General features: G+C 45.0%; 1 long non-coding RNA gene across 1 annotated transcript; it reads left to right on the top strand.

Moving 5' to 3' along the window:
* The first annotated feature begins 1,111 nt into the window (after positions 1-1,111).
* On the top strand, positions 1,112-6,198 carry LOC146810092 (uncharacterized). Its single transcript, XR_014965630.1, has 5 exons — positions 1,112-1,234; positions 2,311-2,397; positions 2,690-2,782; positions 2,882-2,953; positions 3,570-6,198. It is a non-coding gene; the product is annotated as an uncharacterized LOC146810092 (long non-coding RNA).
* Positions 6,199-18,573: the final 12,375 nt, after the last annotated feature.

The following is an 18,573-nucleotide window of genomic DNA, read 5'->3' as shown; positions in this document are numbered from 1 at the left end:
GGCACGTGCAGAGATGAACCCCCCGATTTCGGCCCGTACCTGCAGGATATTACCCTCGGCTGGCTTGGCGATACACAGCAGGAGTTTCTTGCTGCGCCCTTTGAGAATGACGAAATTCATGAGGCGATAATTGCAAATGAAATCTGGTATGGCCCCAGGCTCTGATGGCCTTCCTATCGATTTTTATAAGGCCTATATTGCCCAATTACTCCGAGTTCTCCAACTTGTCTTTAATGAGGCACAGGAGTTGGGCTGCCTCCCGCCATCTATGAGGTTAGCACTGATTTTGTCTCTCCTAAAGCCCGGTAAATCAGCGGATTGTTGCGACTCTTACAGACCCCTATCCTTACTTAATACGGATACTAAGATCCTCGCAAAGGTCCTAGCGAATCGCCTCAGCTTATTAATGGAAAAATTGGTCCTTCCGGACCAAGCTGGTTTTATCCCTGGCCTTGCGACCTCACATAATCTTTGCAAGTTCTTCTCCGCTCTCCGCACGGTAGACCCAAAGATACCCTTGGCAGCTGTATTTCTTGATGCCACAAAGGCGTTCAGTTCTGTGGAATGGGACTACCTTTTCGTGGTTCTTCAAAACATGGACATGCCGAAGGGATTAATATATCTTGGGTTTGTCTGCTCTACACACTAGGCATGGTCTATTGTCTCCTTGCTCTCTTGTTTTGCTTTTACTGCCAAGCAGGAATAGGGATGACTTTTCCCTTTCCCTTTTCCTTTAATCGGCCTGCTGTCCGATGCTTAAGATAAGGGCACAGAATTCAAACAACAGCAAAGGTTTGGGATCCTAGCACTTATTCCAATGGATTTCTGCCAGAAGAACTACACTATAAGATTGCCGCCTTTCTAGTGTGCCGGTAGCGCGGATTACGCATGCACGGGCTAATGGATATCGAACATTAGGCTGGGTACGCTGTCCTTTGCCTTTTTGTTTTTCGAGATTATCGGGAATAGTGATGGCCTTTCCCTTCGCTCCTCGTTTTAATCTGCCAGAAGTCCGATATTCTACATTGGCATAGTATTAAAAAGAACCGCAACTGCCTGTGACTGGACTAGAAATACTACATTACAAGATGGCTGTCCGCCAGGACAGCTCACCTTGTCGATTACGCATGTGCGGACGTGGAGGGAAAATGTAAAAGCTGGTCCTGATTGAGACTCGGCTTGGCGGTGTTGGACGCAGAGAGAGGGACGCTTTGCCAGGGACACATCTTTAAAGGTGAGCGGAGTATGGGGATTTCCAAAATGTTTGAGGAACCTCTTCTGACTTGAATAGGCAAATTAGGGGACACTATTTATAGTGATACATCTAAGGGCGTCTAATTATGAAGGATGCCTTCGGTCTAATAAATATAATTGAAGTTATATGATGTGTATAATATCCCTTTTCCGGCTAACTATGGCAGGAGTGTGTTTGAGATGAGTCCCCCTGCCGAAAGGCACCTGTGCTGTCTGTGTGTGGCTGCTGCTATGGCAGTGTTAATGCATATGCCGCGCAACCGCCCAGTAGCATTTTTGATGGAGATAATAACAATTCTGTTTTTGTACACTTGTGGTCGAAGACTTGTAACTTTGGCAGGAGTGGCTTTGAGAGGAGTCCCATTATTGAAAGGCGTATGTGTTAATTATGTGTAGCTGCCGTTATGGCAGCGTACATACTAATACTGTATGACTGTTTGGGGGCTGATCTGACCAAGATAAAATCTATAGTAATGTGCATTTAGACTCTCTTTGCCAAAGAATAGGCATTGGGTCAAATGTAATACTGGTGCTAGACAATAGAGAAGCTTAGGGGAACTGCAGTTTTCGTTTGATAAGCGTCATGCTTATGATAAAAGATTGGAATGACTGTGATGAAAGGTGCTATGATCTACTGACGCATTACGATTTGATATTAATATGTTTGGATGAAATGTTTTGATCCTTACATGAAGTCTCGATGTTTAAAGCCACAAGGAGATATGACAGTGCAACCTAGATGCCGCATGATGATTTAGTAGTACTCCCTTATAAAGGATGAAAGGTACGTGGTTCTTGTAAAAATCCTTGGCCCACTATTGTGTATTGTAATCAATATGATAATCTGTAACTGAATGGTCCTCTTATTGCAAGCTCTGTGACCAAGAAGGATGCCCCTTAAAATTAAACATAGCCTTGAAAGCGACATGGATAAATGATTTACGGGATGCAGATCTTGACTTAAAATAGCCTTGAAGTAGGTTTTTGGTTATTATAATCTGTATTCACTTATGTTTTGAACGGATAATTACAAGCTGTGATTTTTATATTTGTTAGTCATGGGTCAACATTGACTGTATACTGCCCAAGGAACTTACCTTGTAATATTATCCTGACTAAAGACTCCAGAAAAAGGATGCAAAGGTATGATTGCCTAGACTGTAGCTCTTCTATTTTATATGAAATTTTAAGAAGGCTAATCATTGATATTTTGAAGATGTCTATGTAATATATAGGACTTAATTGCCCATAGATTCGCAACTGTGAAATCTGAAAATAATAACTTGCCATTAAATGGACAGGTTTTGTCTTTCGGAACACTTAGGTTACGCTCTGTATGAATACAAAGATTGAAAAAATAGGATCACTGCCAATTGAATATGTTAAGTTCTGCATGTATACCAACGTATAAGTATACCTTTATTCTATCTTGCAGCTCCTGAAGCTGCCTTATCAACGGAATCTCATAGGGGTACAAAAAGACAAGTGCGTCCTTTAAACTGAGGATCTCAATACCGTAGGGACACAGGTATGGTCCCAATGGGTATGATGCCTGTAAGTCTTGAAATAGAATGCGTAATAAATAGAACGGCGGCTAAGTTGAATATAATATCTCATTATCTCCTAGAAGAAGGACCATAAGGTCTGCTCAGTTTGAGAAGAGGGAACACTCATTGGAACATGACGGATGACTGATGAGGTAACCATACAATGTCTTGGTTTAGCATACATACTTTTTATTCCATTTAGGTGTCACTATGGGTACTGAAGTGAGTTTGCTGTTCAGACAGTGATGTTATATAAGGTTGTGCATTATTCAACAGTTATAAAGGTTTGTCGGGGTATGCTTTTCTCCCAGTGTTGTTGATCATAAACATATGAGCGTCTTTCCCAATGATGTTGATCATAAGTATATGAACTTTTTTCATTTCTTATTAGATAGTTACTAGTTAGTTTGTGTATATGTGCATATACCAATAAAATGTATAATCATGTCCTAAGCATAAGACAGTACTTACACAATAAGTTTCCCATACTGTCTTTTTGTTATGAATCATATGTGAGATGACTTAATATTGTAAATATGAACTGTTGGGCTTATGTTTTTATAATGGAAATATGAACTTTGGAGTTGAGTTTATAGAAAGATCATGGCCTCACAATTGATTGACTGTTTTGTTCAAAGAACAACAATGTAAATATGTAAATAGAGGAGCTATGGATGTGTACATATAGTGTGTGAACAATTAAGGTTATACGCACATTATCCTTTTAAAAATACATTTTTAAATTCTTGTATATTGTCTGTCTTGTAGCCCTGAAGAAGTCCTTTAATAGGACGAAACACATTGGCTACTGTGAAGAGAAGAAAATAAAGATTCAAAGAATAAAGAATTGTGTGAACTACTTAGCTTGGTGGAACTGATTTCTTGTGTATTGTGTACGGATCAAATTATCTTTGCAAATGTCTGTTGTGGAAAGCTTTTTTCACATCCTAGGAAACTAAAAGGATCCTGTTTCCTTTGATCAACACACCATATGTTAACAAAAATTCCCATAATATAAATAAGTGCGGTACTATATCCTAGACCCTTTTTTGTAAATCATTTTGCTCTGCACCAGTCCCGAGGCCAAGGTCCTCATTAACGGTCATTCCTCACCTTCCTTTCCCATCTCTCGTGGCACCAGTCAGTGGTGCCCGCTCTCACCTCTTTTGTTCGCCTTCGCGGTTGAACCACTCGCTGCCAAGATTTGACAATACCACCAGGAAAAAGCCCTTCGATGCCCACTTCGGCACATAATGATTTCCCTATACGCGGATGACATCACGCTATATGTCAGGGAACCTCAAATAAATCTCAATCCGCTGCTTCGCGAATTTGTGAGATTTGGTGGACTATCCGGGATCCATATAAATTGGTCACAAATGTTCCCTCTTACTACATCGGTCACGGAGTTTGCCCCAGACTTTCCCATTGAATGGTGCCCTTGAAGAGGTTAAATATCTCTGCATATACGTCACCGCGAATCGTGATGAATTAATGCGGTTAATTATGGTCGTGCTCTGTATGGGATAAGGGACAATGTCACCCGATGGATTGCCCTACCGCTATCCATTGCAGGACGCATATCCTTGATCAAAATGGTTATTCTTCCTAAACTTCTACTTATTCATGAACATACCCTATGATCCAGGGAAAGCTTTCTTCACAATGCGTCGAACAGAACTAATTTGCATCACCTGGGGTGGTAAGCAACCCAGAATACAATGGGATGTCCTCACTAGACCATACTTGCAAGGGGGGTTCGACATACCAAGTTTTTAACTTTACTACACATGTGCGCAGGCTCATTATGCCCATTTCTGGTTCCACTCCCCCAGCTACATGCCTCAGGTGGCCGCCAAACCCTGGTTATCCGATCCCATTCCACTGGAGGGCGCCCTATTTACCACCACTGCGCCACACACTGATGTCCCATCCCCCATCACCAGTACGGTGAAGGCATGGCAAAACATTGTTACAAGAACCCAGGCTCCCATGTTATATTCACCCCTGCTCCCCTTGGCATATCACCTGAAAATGCCCATCCTTCAGGAAGAAGTTTTTTAGAAAACCCAAGTTAAACATGGTGTTAAAACCTGGGAGGATCTCTATCTTCATGGCAAATTCCGTACCTCGCAGCAACTTTTCTCCACACAGCCACCTTCCCCCATGGACATCTTTTTATATATCCGAATGCACCAGGGACTCAAGGAGCAAACCCCTACCTACCCTCTGGAGCCCCCGGAGGTTACCCCTCTGCGCTTAATATTACACAGGGATGCGGCGTCTCACCTGGTTTCTTCCCTATACCATACTCTATACACCACTCAGAGCATCACACAGAACACTACTAGGGACAAATGGTCCGTAGAATTGGGGCTGGTTCTTACTAATGAGCAATGGAACTACTGTTGCAAACAGACGGAACAAAGCACGTCCAGTAGCCGTCCCCGCATTCTACATTACAAATTCCTCCACCGCACATATTACACTCCAGCTAACCTTCATCGCTTTAAATTGCGCGACAATGATAGATGTGACCATTGTGGGGTTGCAGGAGCTGACTTTCTACAGCTGGCCTGGGACTGCAGTGCTGTGCAGGAGTATTGACTCCTGGTATTCGAAGCCCTGGAACAAATGACATCGCTACATCTTCCGTGCACTCCCCTTTTCACCCTCCTTGGATATACCAAGGCACTAGCAGTGGCACACCGGAAATTCGTCTCATTCAGTCTCCTTCTCGCCAAACGGCGCATAGCATGTAGGTGGGGTCGGGACAGAGCACCTAAATTTAAGGACTGGATCCGGTACATGGTATTCTGGCAGGACCAAATGTATGCCTTTGCTGAACTGCTCCCCCTAACATCCCGTCCTCGTGACAATTGGGGGCCCCTTACAGCATATCTACTTTCTCATCCTCTTGATGGGTCCGACAACACAGACTGATAATGTGACTCCTGCATGAGCCTCTTTATGCATAATATATATATTTTTAATTTGCGTACTCCACCCCCCCCCCCCATGGAACCACTTCAAAGGCTGAACTGTTGCTGTATGTGAGCTACAGTTATCATCATTGTACTGCCTCTGATGTTTTTGCACTGATCTATCGCTCACTGTATTATTCTAGCCTCAATGCCTGCTTTGTTATTGCATCGTATTTGTCTAAACCTGTACACACGTCATGATACATTGCTTGTACTTCTTTCTGCCTTTCTTGTTCTTGAAAATGTATAAATAAATAATTTAAAAAACTTTAGACAGATTACAATGCAGATACACTTCAATCTGCGAGGTATAAACAATTCGATTAAAATGAAGAAAATCAATAATTTTACCGTGTAGTCAGAATTGAAAAATTACATAGAAAGCTCTGAAGTCCGAGAGGAAGAAACACGTTGGCTACATGTTTTTACTGACTGTGAAGATGAAGAATAAAAGGATCATAAAATAAACATGTCCAATTGATGTTTTGAAAAAGAAAAAAGGGAAATCTGTGTTACATCCATTTAAAGTGGTTTCTTTTGCTGAACTCTACTGAAATGAAAAATTACTTGCATGTTACATTGACGGGTACTGAACCACTATAGTTAATTGGTACTCTAGGTTTGGGGGAGTTGAACCTCCGGTTCTGTGCTCCAAAAACCAATCCTAACTGTCCCCACAAATAGATATGTGCACTAATTGTTGCCTCAATCCTCGTGGAGTTAAAATTGTTTTGTAACCCTTAGTGATAGTGTTCAGGTCCCTGGAAACCAAAGCTCCCAAGGGGTGTGAAGAGCAGCTAAGGCTTATCCAGGAGGGTGTAAAGCAGCTGCATGTACCACTGTGTCGGTCGGTAAGCTTTTCACATAAGAAAGAACCACACCAGGTGAGTAGAAAATACTTTATATACTACACACTTAGGATATCAATTACACACAAAGAATACTTAGAAAAGAGGTAAGTAGCACTGAAACCCATAGGCCCAGCCATATACTTGAGTAGTGGGATCAGGGGCGGCTCCTCCGCTATGGCGGAGGAGCGTCGCCCCATTGCTTTCTCGCAGTTCAAGAAGCAGAAACATAAAATGGTAATAACTTTTAGTAATTGCCATTTTATGTGTGTTTGCTGGGGCTGCTCTGCTTTCTGAGCTTGTCTCCTTCAAGCTCCTGGTCCACGCACACAAGGCACTCCACAGAACCGGCCCAGCCTATCTCAACAGTCGACTCTCCTTCTACATACCCAACAGGAAACTCCAATCCGCTGACCACGCCCTGGCCACAGTCCCGCGCATCGGTAGAACCACATCCGGAGGCAGGTCCTTCTCCCACCGTGCTGCCAAGACCTGGAACACCCTCCCCCTCAACCTTAGACAAACCGAAGACCTGCTGACCTTCAGGAGACGACTCAAGACCTGGCTCTTCGACCAGTAGCAGCAGCACCCCGCCCCCCCTCAGTGCCTTGAAACCCTCACGGGTAAGTAGTGCGCTTTACAAATGAACTGATTGATTGATTGAGCAGGGCAGGGGAGGAGTAGTGGGCCCCCTCCTGAGTGCGAAAAGATATCTGGTCGGCCCTCTCGGGCTGCCCGTATCTGTCATGCGCACTGTGCCCTTCTCCGTGTAGGCTACATTGCAGCCTGCATGGAGAACATGCCCACCCCATAAGCCCCTGGCTGGGTGCCGTCCCGACCAATCACAACGCTGCTTGCAGCATTGTGATTGGCTTAGGGAAGAAAGCCTGGCTGCCTGCTTCCTATTCCTGTCAGAGGCAGGAGAGCAGGAGCCGAGAAGACGCGAGACCCGGCCTCAAGGCAACTAAACATTTTTTTTTAATTAACCCCCATGCGACCTCCCCAGTTACCCCCCTCCCCGCGCAACCCCCCTCTCCCCACGCAATCCCCCCCACCCACGAGCCATGCCAGCTTCGACTAAGTGGGATGCGAGGTGAGTAGCAAAAGAGGACTAGTACCCAAGGTTGGAGGACCCCAGGGGAAGAAAGAAACCTACCAAGGTGAGTAGCCAGGGAGCCCAATGCGCCCGGGTGCAGAGTGGTTTCACTGGGTCAGACGTCCATAGGACAACACAGGGTGAGGTGCAGTTGGAAATTTTGAGTCCTTGGACCCTTCCCAAAGGACCCCGAAGAAACAACTTTTATTAAGGAAGGTTGGAGAGTCACCCCACCCGTGGATGCCCAGAAGTTACGGATACCTGCACCAGGGAGCCCGGGTGCATATGGGTAAAGTGGTGTTGTAAACCTTCGTAGATGCCAATGGAGGATTGTGGAAGTACAGCAGCTACAGCGTCTCTTGGACCAGGCTGGTGGAATTAGGACAAAGAATCCATATTATAGGAACATGAAAACAGAGTGGACAGAGTCCCTACCATTTGAAGGTGACCAGGAGGCACAGGAACACAATACCAGCCCTGGTTGAAGGTTTTTGGTGTGGCACAGAGTAGAAGAAATAGCAGCTGTGAAGACCAGGCGACATTCTAGGAGCCTTTCACGAGTTGTCCCACACCGGTCAACGAGTGCAGGAAGGTCAGTGGCCGGCAGTTAGTGGTGGCTCCTTCGCTAAGGAGGAGGATCATTGCTCCACTGCTTTTCAGCAGTGTAAATAAAGGAAAAATAAAATAATATCTTAATGCTATTATCTTATTTTTTCCTGCTGGTGCAGCTTTGTGGGGCGGGGCTGCTCTGCTCACAGAGCTGAGGGAGAGTGCTGGGTACTATGTAAGTGCGCATGAATGTTTGTCAAACAGTCATGTGCACTTTGCAAGTTATCCACCCAGGCTGCATTACAGCCTGGGTGGAGAACATGCCCAAGCTTCCAGACCCTGTCTTAGCGCTGAACTCGGTACTTAGACCAATCACAATGCTGCATTGCAGGGTTGTGATTGGGGCCAAGATTCTACATGGCAGAATCAAGCGGCCACCTGGCTGAGCTCTGGGCACCTCTGTAGGGAGGAGCTGGACAGGGTATGGTCACTCCCCTGTTTGTGTAGTTTTGTGCCATAGTGGGATCCAAGGACTCCTGAACTGGGCAAAACAGGTTTATGCATGGAGGCCACCTATGTGCCCGCTGAGCTATGTTCCAAAATCCACAGCTACCCACTGGGAAAAAGTCAGTTTTCATTGGGTTAAAAAATGTAATGTGTCCATATTGTGTTTTAGGCTTTCTTTTTGCAGGCACTAGGCCTAGCTACATATGCGAGGAAGCACTTTTAGCGGGAGACATGTGGGAATACAGAAGAGCAGAACATCTGTTATTACCAATTGTATTTCTCTGCATTTGTCCTTCCAAATGGAAGCCAGTGTGTAAGAAAGAATACATTTTGAAAAATGCCCTCTGAATCACATGCTGGTCTGGCTACCCACAAATTTGGGGATGTACAAATAACCACTGCTTCTAAACTCCATATCTGAGGTCTCTTTCAAAAAAACATAGGTTTCCATGATACCAGTTTTTCAGTCTTTTACCATATGAATTGCTCTATACTCACTACACAATGAAAAACTATTGTAAGGTGCAGTTCAGTTGTTGAGTGTGAGTACATCGGGCTCCTAGAAAACCTAGAAACCCTATATATCACCTACAAACTCTATATATATCCCCGCACCCAGAAGGGTCTAGTGGACATGACAGTAAATTGCTTTTGGAAATCGGGCATTGTGAAAAGAAGTTATAAATTAAAACATTGTCACAATTGGCACTTTTTTCCAACTCATTTTTTATATTTTTATTTTAATTGCTAGTTACTGTGGGAAAACCTTGAGGGATCTACACAAATGACCCCTTGCTGAATTCAGAATACTGTCTATTTTTTTTTTACAAATGTATAGTTTTTCGGGATTACCCATGGGTTTTACACTGATTTCGACCACAATCTGGAAGTAGTTGAAAGCACAAAAGTTTTAGAAAATGGGCTATTTCAGGAAAATGATGACTTTAGCATAGCAAACCCTTTATTGATGCCATTTTTAATACACAATAAACACTAATTTAAAAGATACTTATTTGGCCTGACCATGTCTTTCACGTGTCGTGCCCGAATGTCCACTTAAACTGCGACATTAAAAGGTGCATGTGCACAAAGTCACATAGCACATCATCCTTTTAAAGCATTACTTAAGTGCATATGTGATGTGTTACAAACCGCAATCTCCAGTAAAAGCCTCAGAAAAGGTGCACCATTTAACGATGATCACTCACTGTGTGACGTCACAGAGACTGATTTGGCTCAAGTGTGTCTAATGTGTGTCATACCTGAATGTCCACTTTACTTGCGTCATCAAGGAGAGCATAGCACATCATCCATTGAAATCATTGCCAAGGGAGCACAGTTTAACGCTCAGCACTCGCTGCATGGCATCTCAGAGTCTGATTTGGCCTGAGAATGTGTTTTGTGTGACATGTCTGAATGTCCATTGTACCTGTTGTCAGAAACAATTCACTTAAGAGCAAGGGTCTTATCTTAAGACCAGACATTTATCCACTATGTCACAAAATTTTATGAACCGCACGTGACGAGAGGAGGGTCACTTTGCAGGCAGAATATTATTGCATTTCGGCCTGTTCTGACTCCAAATTGATTAAAAATGCTATTGAGACAGAAGCGCCGGTCATTGCAAGGCTACGTGAGCCTTCATGCGAGGCCTCATGTGGCCTGTTACAGAGGCATCACGACCTGCCCTCTCCCACACCTGCGGGCCGCTGTTGATGTTTGTTCCTGCGGGCTGGTGTCCCATCGCCTCCCTGCCTCTTGAAACTCCCTGGCTTGGGAGAGAAGCGACTGCGGGCTGTGCTTCGGCCGCAGTCCCGCATGAGACCTAGTGGGGCCTACAGAAGTGACAATACGAATTGCCATCTAGCCTACCTACAGTCCGCTGTTGTTGCTCCTACTGATCGTGGAGTTGGGTGCGGAGGAAGTGGGGGCCCTGCTATTAGAGACTGCCCGCTACCAATAGAACCAGTGTCCCTCCACAGTTCTGGGAAGGGGAACAGTGACACCCTTATACCTGGAGGAGCTGCTCTTTCTTCAGATCCAATCCCCAGTGCAGAGGGGCTCACTTGAGCTGTTTGGTGATTTTCCCAATCCGGGGGTCACTCGTCCCGGCCCCCTAGACTTCACCTACTAGTCCACACTTGCCCTGTGGGTCCCACTATGGGCAGCGGTGGCCGCCATCTCCGTTTCTATGGGACCATTGATCGATCTGATGAGCTTGCACCCTACAGCCAACACAGCCTGAGTCACGGACGGTGCACGGAACGCCAAAACCCTTGGCTAGCCATCATTGGCTGAACCCAGATTGGCAGGCATCAACCCCTGCTGGTGCTCACTGGCTCCGGGTGGACTCGGGACTCTGACTGCTCCCTCCATGGGTGGGTGCTGATGCGCTCCTCTTCTGCCCCAGCCTTCTCTGCTCTTGCGACGGAAAGGGGTCCGTACCTTACACCACTATGACCTCTCAATGTAACTCAAACGACAAAACCCTAAAGGACATTTAAAAAAAAACGCTGGTGCAGATGGACATGTCCAGAGAGGCACCCTGAGTTTCGACCCAGACTGGAGAGGGGGCGAGGTGGTGGGATCCATGGAAAACGATGCTCCTGTGACGAGGTAATTTCTCGAACTATTTGTGGTCGTGAGGGAGGACTTTGCAGCACTCAAACAAGATATAGCATTAGAGGCCAAGGACCTTAGGAGGGACATAAGCAGCCTGGGCCAGAGAGTAGATTCAATAGAACAGACCGCCGACTACTGTGAGGAGGAACTGGAGGGCCACCACCAGGAGCTTCTGAATCTGTGGGATAACAATCTGGAGTTGAACTACCAAATGACCAAATGGAAGACTTCGAAAATCCATCTCATTGCTCCAACATTTGGGTTAAAGGTGTCCCTTCACAGTCGATCTCTGGGAACTTGGCTGTACGACTTTTGTCATGTGGCCCCAGAGCTATCAGAACAAGACATCATTCTTGACTGCATCCATAGAGTGGGCCGTCCGGCCCGATCCCCACGTCAGGCGTAGGGCATACTTACATGTTTGCACTATTATAGTCGGAAGGAGACCATCCTCGCAGCGGTATGTCACAACCACCATTGACTTTGAAGGCCACAGGATAGGGCTGTATCAGGACCTCTCCTCTTTGACGCTGCAGCGCAGACGAACCCTTAGACCTCTAATGGATTTCCTCAGAGAGAAAGGTATTTGGTACAAATGGGGGCCCTGCTTTCGACTCCAGTTTGTGTGGAACAATAAGACGCAGAGCCTCCGTACGCTTGAAGAAGCCCAGTCGTTGGGGGACATGCCAACGCTTTCCAGAGATGGTGCAGCTCAGGGGTCCTCGCGAGGCCCGACCTCCTCTTCCGCAGCCACTCCCAGTGCTCGAGGAGGAACACGCTTCACAAACCTTCCGAGAATGAGAGTCGCAGGAAACGGTTAGCTAAGCCAGCTACAATATCGGGACGGTGCCTTTGAGGTAGATAGCAATACTTGAGGTGTCGGTGGCCCTGCGGTCACCCTGCAACTGCCTGATTGCGATACTGATCATCCAACGACCCTGTGAAGCGGTCCCTTAATAGAGAGGCCAAATGTGACATCTTTCTTATCCAGGAAAAACACTTGCTCAAAGCCAATTGGAAGCGTCTGTGATTCCGGTGGTTTGATTGCCAATATGGTAGAATCCTCCCACTACGAATTCACATAATAGGACATAGGACATATGTTAACATGGGCTAACGTCTACGGACCTAATGCTCAACAGGAAACCCTTCTCAGGGAGGCTTTGGGTCATATTCTCACTACCACCGACATGGATGTTATTATAGGTGGGGATTTTAACATAGACAATAACTCAAAGCTAGATAGGTCAGACCAGAGAAAAGGTCAGACTGGTGCATTGTCCCCTGCTTTTAGGCATTGGTTGACTTAAGTTAGGTTGATTGATATATAGCGGCAGATACCCCCGACAACACAGGACTATACTCTTTTTTTTCTCTTTGGCACATCAAGCATACGCTTGCATCGATTCCTTTCTTACCTCTCCGCGCATCACTAACTCAACGCCTATATCAGACATTGGGTTAGTCACCCTCTCGGACCATTGCCCTATTACGTGTCACTTAGCTCCACTCTGTCCCCCGCCATTGGCGCCTTAACGCCAAGCTCTTCACCTGTGAAAATACAGTCAGAGATTAAAGCCACTGTCGAGGCCTTTCTGACCTCTGATACGCCGACCACTCCTATTACACTAATTACACTAATGTGGGACACCCTAAAAGCATAGAAACGGGGTCAGTTTATCGCAATAGCAGCATGCCTTAATATGGACAGACAAAATGAATGGGCGCAGTAAGACTATGGTCAGAGACCTCGAAACTACCCATAAACGCATTTGACCTGATACACTGGCCATATCTTCATGCGGTGTTAGTTCTTTTTGGTTTGGGCCCACGTTTCTGCCTGTGCATCCAATGTAGCAATGCCTTTCCCAAGGCGATGGTAAGAGTTAATGGACTATTGTCTCAGTCCTTTCCTATCGGCAGGGGCACGCTACAGGACTGCCCCCGTCGCCTCTATTGTTCGCCCTATATATGGAGGCCTTTGCCGAAAGAATACGTAACCAACCACAGATTTCTGGCATTACCATGGGAGGCAGGACAACTAAAATTGTGCTTTACGCTGACTAAATAAAACTCATTTTATCGAATTCACAAACCTCCTTGCCAGCAATCATCGGTAAACTAGTGAACTTTAGGGAAGTCTCTGGCTTTAAAACCAACCTACAAAAATCATCCATATTGAAGCTTACCATCCCCGACGCGGACAGGGCCTCACTGGAAGCTAGTTTTACGTTTACCTGGGCCACACAGGGGGTGAAATAACTGTGCTTGCAGATACATACCACTCCTACTAAAATGGTAGCTATAATTATGGTGCACTCCTGTTTGCTCAGACTTGCTTACATGGAAGAAATATGGGCTCTCTTGGCTGGGCCTCTTGGCTGTGGTTAAGATGACGCTCCTATCGAGAGTATTGTATGTCATGTAAACACTGCCGCTTCAACCTCCCCTGCAGATGCTGGATAAACTGCAGAGCCTTATTTGGAAGTGCCTCTGGGACGCGAAGAAAGCGATGATGTCCAAGGCACAGGCTTTTCTGCTCCAGGCAGAGGGGAGCTTGGGGTTTCCACACCTGAGGAGATACTGTCAGGAAACACAATTGTGTTACATGGTGTATTGGTCCCGCCCTGACACTGAAAGCACTAGTGCTTCATTGACCTAGCAGTCGTGGGCATACACATCTGAAAAATTCCATGGCTATCAAAGGCACACCGTCTGCGTGGGGTTTATGTCTCCCCGATACTGCGCACCACTATGGAGGTGTGGGACAAGGTACAAATGCGGAAGGGCCTGTCCACTCCCGTTACCCCTTAACACCAATAATGGGGAAATCTGCCTTCCCTACAGCACTCTCTGACCCTTCCTACAGTGCGTGGCAAGAGGCTAACTGCAATTTAATAGGCAGCTTTATGGTCTTTCATCAGCAGCCCACTGGCAGTACATAATCATCCGCCATTGGGTGTCTCAGCCCTCGAACCGTCCCCATGCCAGTAGATCTCTCACCTTGTTCAAGAAGTGTCCCATCACTTGCTCCTCGGATAAACGTCTTCTTTCTGACATGTACACTTTCCTTGTTACGCTTCAGAAGTTACCCAAAATGTCTGTACAACATAGGTGGGAGGAGGTGTGCGAACACACTTTTACAGATAAAGAATGGCATGACATTCTCCACCGGGCCAGGGCATCCGCGTGCAGCACATCTAGTAAGGAAATGTTCCTCAAGATAGCCCACTATTGGTATTACACCCTGGCTAGCAGGCAGGCGGGGATAGTGCCTGTTGGCGACGATGTGGACAGAAAGGCCCTCTTACTCGTATCTTATGGCAGTGTCCTAAAATAAGTGCTTTTTGGCAGGCCGACCTGACTGCGATAGACAGCATATATTAAACAGACATTCCCTGGCTACGTTCGGTTTGGACTCTCAAACCCGCTGACATATCCTCTGAAGTTAACTAAAGTGCATGCCATTACTCTAGCGCTGGGAGCTACAAAACAGCTCTTGCTCTCTCAATGGGTTTCGGAATCCATCACAACTTTCACAGACTGGCTCCACAAATTCTGGGATCTACTGAGGATGGAGAAGTGGACCGCGGTTGCGACGTACACGTTTCCATTATTTGACAAGACATGGGGACCCTGCATCGACTATCGCTCGGACAAGTTTTGTGGATTGACGTGCCCAATATGCCTTCGAGTTCTTCGTCTAACCCACAATGACAGAGACCAAGATTAGATGAGTGGAGGTGTTTTTGATGTCTTACTCAATTTGCTGGTCATCATTACATACCCTCCCCTTTTGACATGTTCCCCTCCTCCATCTCTCCCTTTGTACTCCCCTTTCTCCCTCGCCTGCTCAAGTTGTTTTGTCCATCCCCACCAGTCATTGGATGTAAGCAGGACAATTGTTTTATTTGTTGAATAAATGACTAATAAAAGATCTTAAACATAAAAAGGAGGAGGGCCAGGACACATCCTTTTTTCAAGCCTTTTTTTCAAGTTCTTTGTTTGAATTTTAGGGAACAATAAATGGTTTTCGGTCATCTTGACTTGAACCCATGTTTGTATACAAGAGCTGAATTGCACAGAGGAGGTTTCAAGGAACATAACCCTTTGAGTTTTTCCCACAGTAGATCCCTGTGAGCATGGTTAAATGCCTTCGAAAAGTCAATACAAAAGGCATAGAGTGGCTAGCTTTTGCTGATTGATTGTTCCACAAGCATTTGATGCAGCGCAGAACGTCAAATTTCCCTCTTTGGCACAGACCAACTACCTCGTCATCCAATTCACTCACATACATTCATTGGTGGGGCCCATAACACCAATATGCTTACACTCGGTTGACCTGTTTTCTGAGGGAAAATACGTTTCTCAACGCTGACATGAGAGGAATACCTTTACTTTACCCTAAACACATTGACATTAAACCTAAGATATAAACCTAAGATATCCCTCCCATACGGAGATAGATCATTTAGTTGAATTGGTGATTGATGATTAACTCGTCTACCTTTGCTCTGCTTCTTTTCTTTTCTTCTTCAAATAATCGACACAACACATTTGTCAATTAATCAATTATTCTTTATCTAAGAAATATTGCAAGAAATGTTAGAAATCATCATCCGCATTTCAGAGCATCATATTTACCTATTCTGGCTAAAGTCGTCCTCTAAGTCAGTCAAGGAGAATTTATTCATCAAAGTTAGGCCGCAATTCAGTCTCTCATAGATTCAGGATAACAGCTGTCCAGCAGTGTCACCGTCCTCTCCGTCATCATAACGTCAGGAAATCGAGTTCGTCAAAGAAGAGCGAGCCGGTCGTAGCGTTGCATCTCGTAGCGTTACTATCCTAATTCCCTACCTACTTTTATAATAAAAATAATATCAAAATGTATCAAGATCGGGGTTTAGAGAGTCTGGATTGGTCAACTTGGGGTGGCGAGGTGAAGTTCTCACATAGTCCACAATATGAGGTCATCGCACTTGCGGGTTCCAGTTTTTAAATCAAGCATTGTCCTTTCTTTTGAATTGGTTCCCGGAACGACCTTGGAGGGTACATGTTCTCCTGGGGTCAGGTCCAGGCCACTGTTGCTGGCAGTGACGCCTGCGCACTTAACCCAGAACCTCGTGCTGTCAGGGCAGTCACGTTTAACGTCTCGTTCAGCCATCTTGTTTAGGCCGAAATGGTCAACTTAAGCAAAAGAAACACAAAAACGTAATTAAAACATAGAAATGACTAATGAAATGTTATCCCCTTGCTAATACCCATATGTGTGTATTTATCTAGCAAAAGCAACACTCGGAGCGGTTTATACTCCCTAAATAAAGCACAAATCACAAATACATCACCAAAGCAACATATAACATGCAATATTCTAGTTTTCTACTATTAATATGCGTACTCAAGTTAGTTTACAATTAATATAGCCATGCAAAGTGCAATTCCCACATGTAATTCTCTTGTTAATATAGTTGGTGAGTTATCACTTCAAACAAATTAATATTACAATTAATTGATTATTCGGATTAATATAAACATGCAGAATGGGGGGGGGGGGTATACAACATTTTGTACTACCCGCTCCAGCACTACTAGATTAGCTAAAGTGCATGCATTGGGCCTGAAGCCAGTCTGATTGAAGGGAATCAGCTTTTCTGATACTGCCCACAATTCTCGACCTTCCAAAAGGAGCTTTTGCCTCAGTGTCAAACAGGGCAATCAATTGGTTGTTCTTCAGATTTGTGTAAGGCCCCTTTTTATAAATTGGGTGCATCACCAAGCAAAGACAAGAAGCAGGGACTTAATTAGTTGCCATGCAATAGTTAAACAATTCTAGAAATGCTGCTGCCCAGTATGTTACATCTTGTTTGAATATAATCGGCAGGAGTGTGTTTGGACCAGGGCCACCATCTCTCCTGCTTATTTTGATGTAATTTTTATATCTTTGAACTGGTACTCCATTGGTGGCTGGAATGGGTAGAGGGGTACTGACTTGGAGTCAAGTGTGTTCCTAAGGTATAGGTATTGGATTTGTGATACTGGGGACCGGTGCTCCACAACGTTTCCCTCAATTCTTGATGAGTTTTTTTGGAATCGCCTAATGACATTCCGGAAGACATGCTGGTTTTTGCTGGAACATGCCTTGTGAATTTCTATCCAGATCTCATGTTCTTTATTTTGCTTTGCTTCTCAAAGTGATGATTTTATAGGTCTTCCTTATTAATAAATGCTTTTATTTTCCACCTAATGGGCTTGTCATGGCTGTCCAAATGTTTGTTCTCCTTTCTCAATGGTTTATTGTACCAATACTTGATTTGAAGTTGTCTATGGTTTCTTTGAGTTGCTTGTATTCAAAGAGGTTTTTAAAGCTGTATTTGAATTTATTCCCAGATTTGAAAAGGATTTCCAGTGGCCCAAAATGGAGGGATTTTTTGCCGCTTGCCCTTCTTTATAACAGCCCTGCGATGTAAAGTTCCAAAGTACACGCCCTCTTGAAAGTGTCAGCTTGTGAACTGATATATAGTATGAAGTTATGGGGGCTGTTCCAGTTTTCAATAAACATTTTTTGCGTATAATCACATTCACAACTGGGGATAATTTTGAAGGAGCTGATTTTGCCAAGTAAGGGCATCGATACAAAGGTGTAGTCAATAATGGAACTTCTCTTGTTTGCATTGTGGGTGCAGGCGATTGATGTATCAAGAGCTACTTGTTATGTACACTGCTATGAAGTGCGGGGTCCTGCCAAACTGCATTCATGTATCCCACATAAGGAGAGTGAGACCAGCCGGTGAAGAAGTGGTGTCAACAATCACTGATTCACAGAGTCAGACTCCAGCACAGAACAAACGTTCAGAGAGAAAGGACCATATACAGGGGTCTCAAAGTCAAGTCGTGACAAGTGCACAGCCTGCGGTGAATGAGCCGTGAGGCCATAGTAAACCAAACCGCTGAAAACAAAAGTGTGTACTGCGGAGTGGAAGACAGTGCAAGTACTTTGGCTGGTAGAGTGTAGAAGAAAGAAAAGTGGACAGAACTTGGTGAGAGACTAAGAGTTGTTGTATTAGAAGAATGCATCCCAGAAAAGATTAGAGAAGAACCAGGGACAGTCAAACAAAGTGGTAATACAGTGAGCAGCCAGAAGTTAAAAAAACAAAGCGACAAAGATT

Source organism: Triturus cristatus, chromosome 7, assembly GCF_964204655.1.
Source record: "Triturus cristatus chromosome 7, aTriCri1.1, whole genome shotgun sequence".
NCBI classification, from domain to species: Eukaryota; Metazoa; Chordata; class Amphibia; order Caudata; family Salamandridae; genus Triturus; species Triturus cristatus.
Note: the sequence above shows the minus strand (reverse complement) of the source record. Positions and strands in the feature narration are given on the sequence as shown.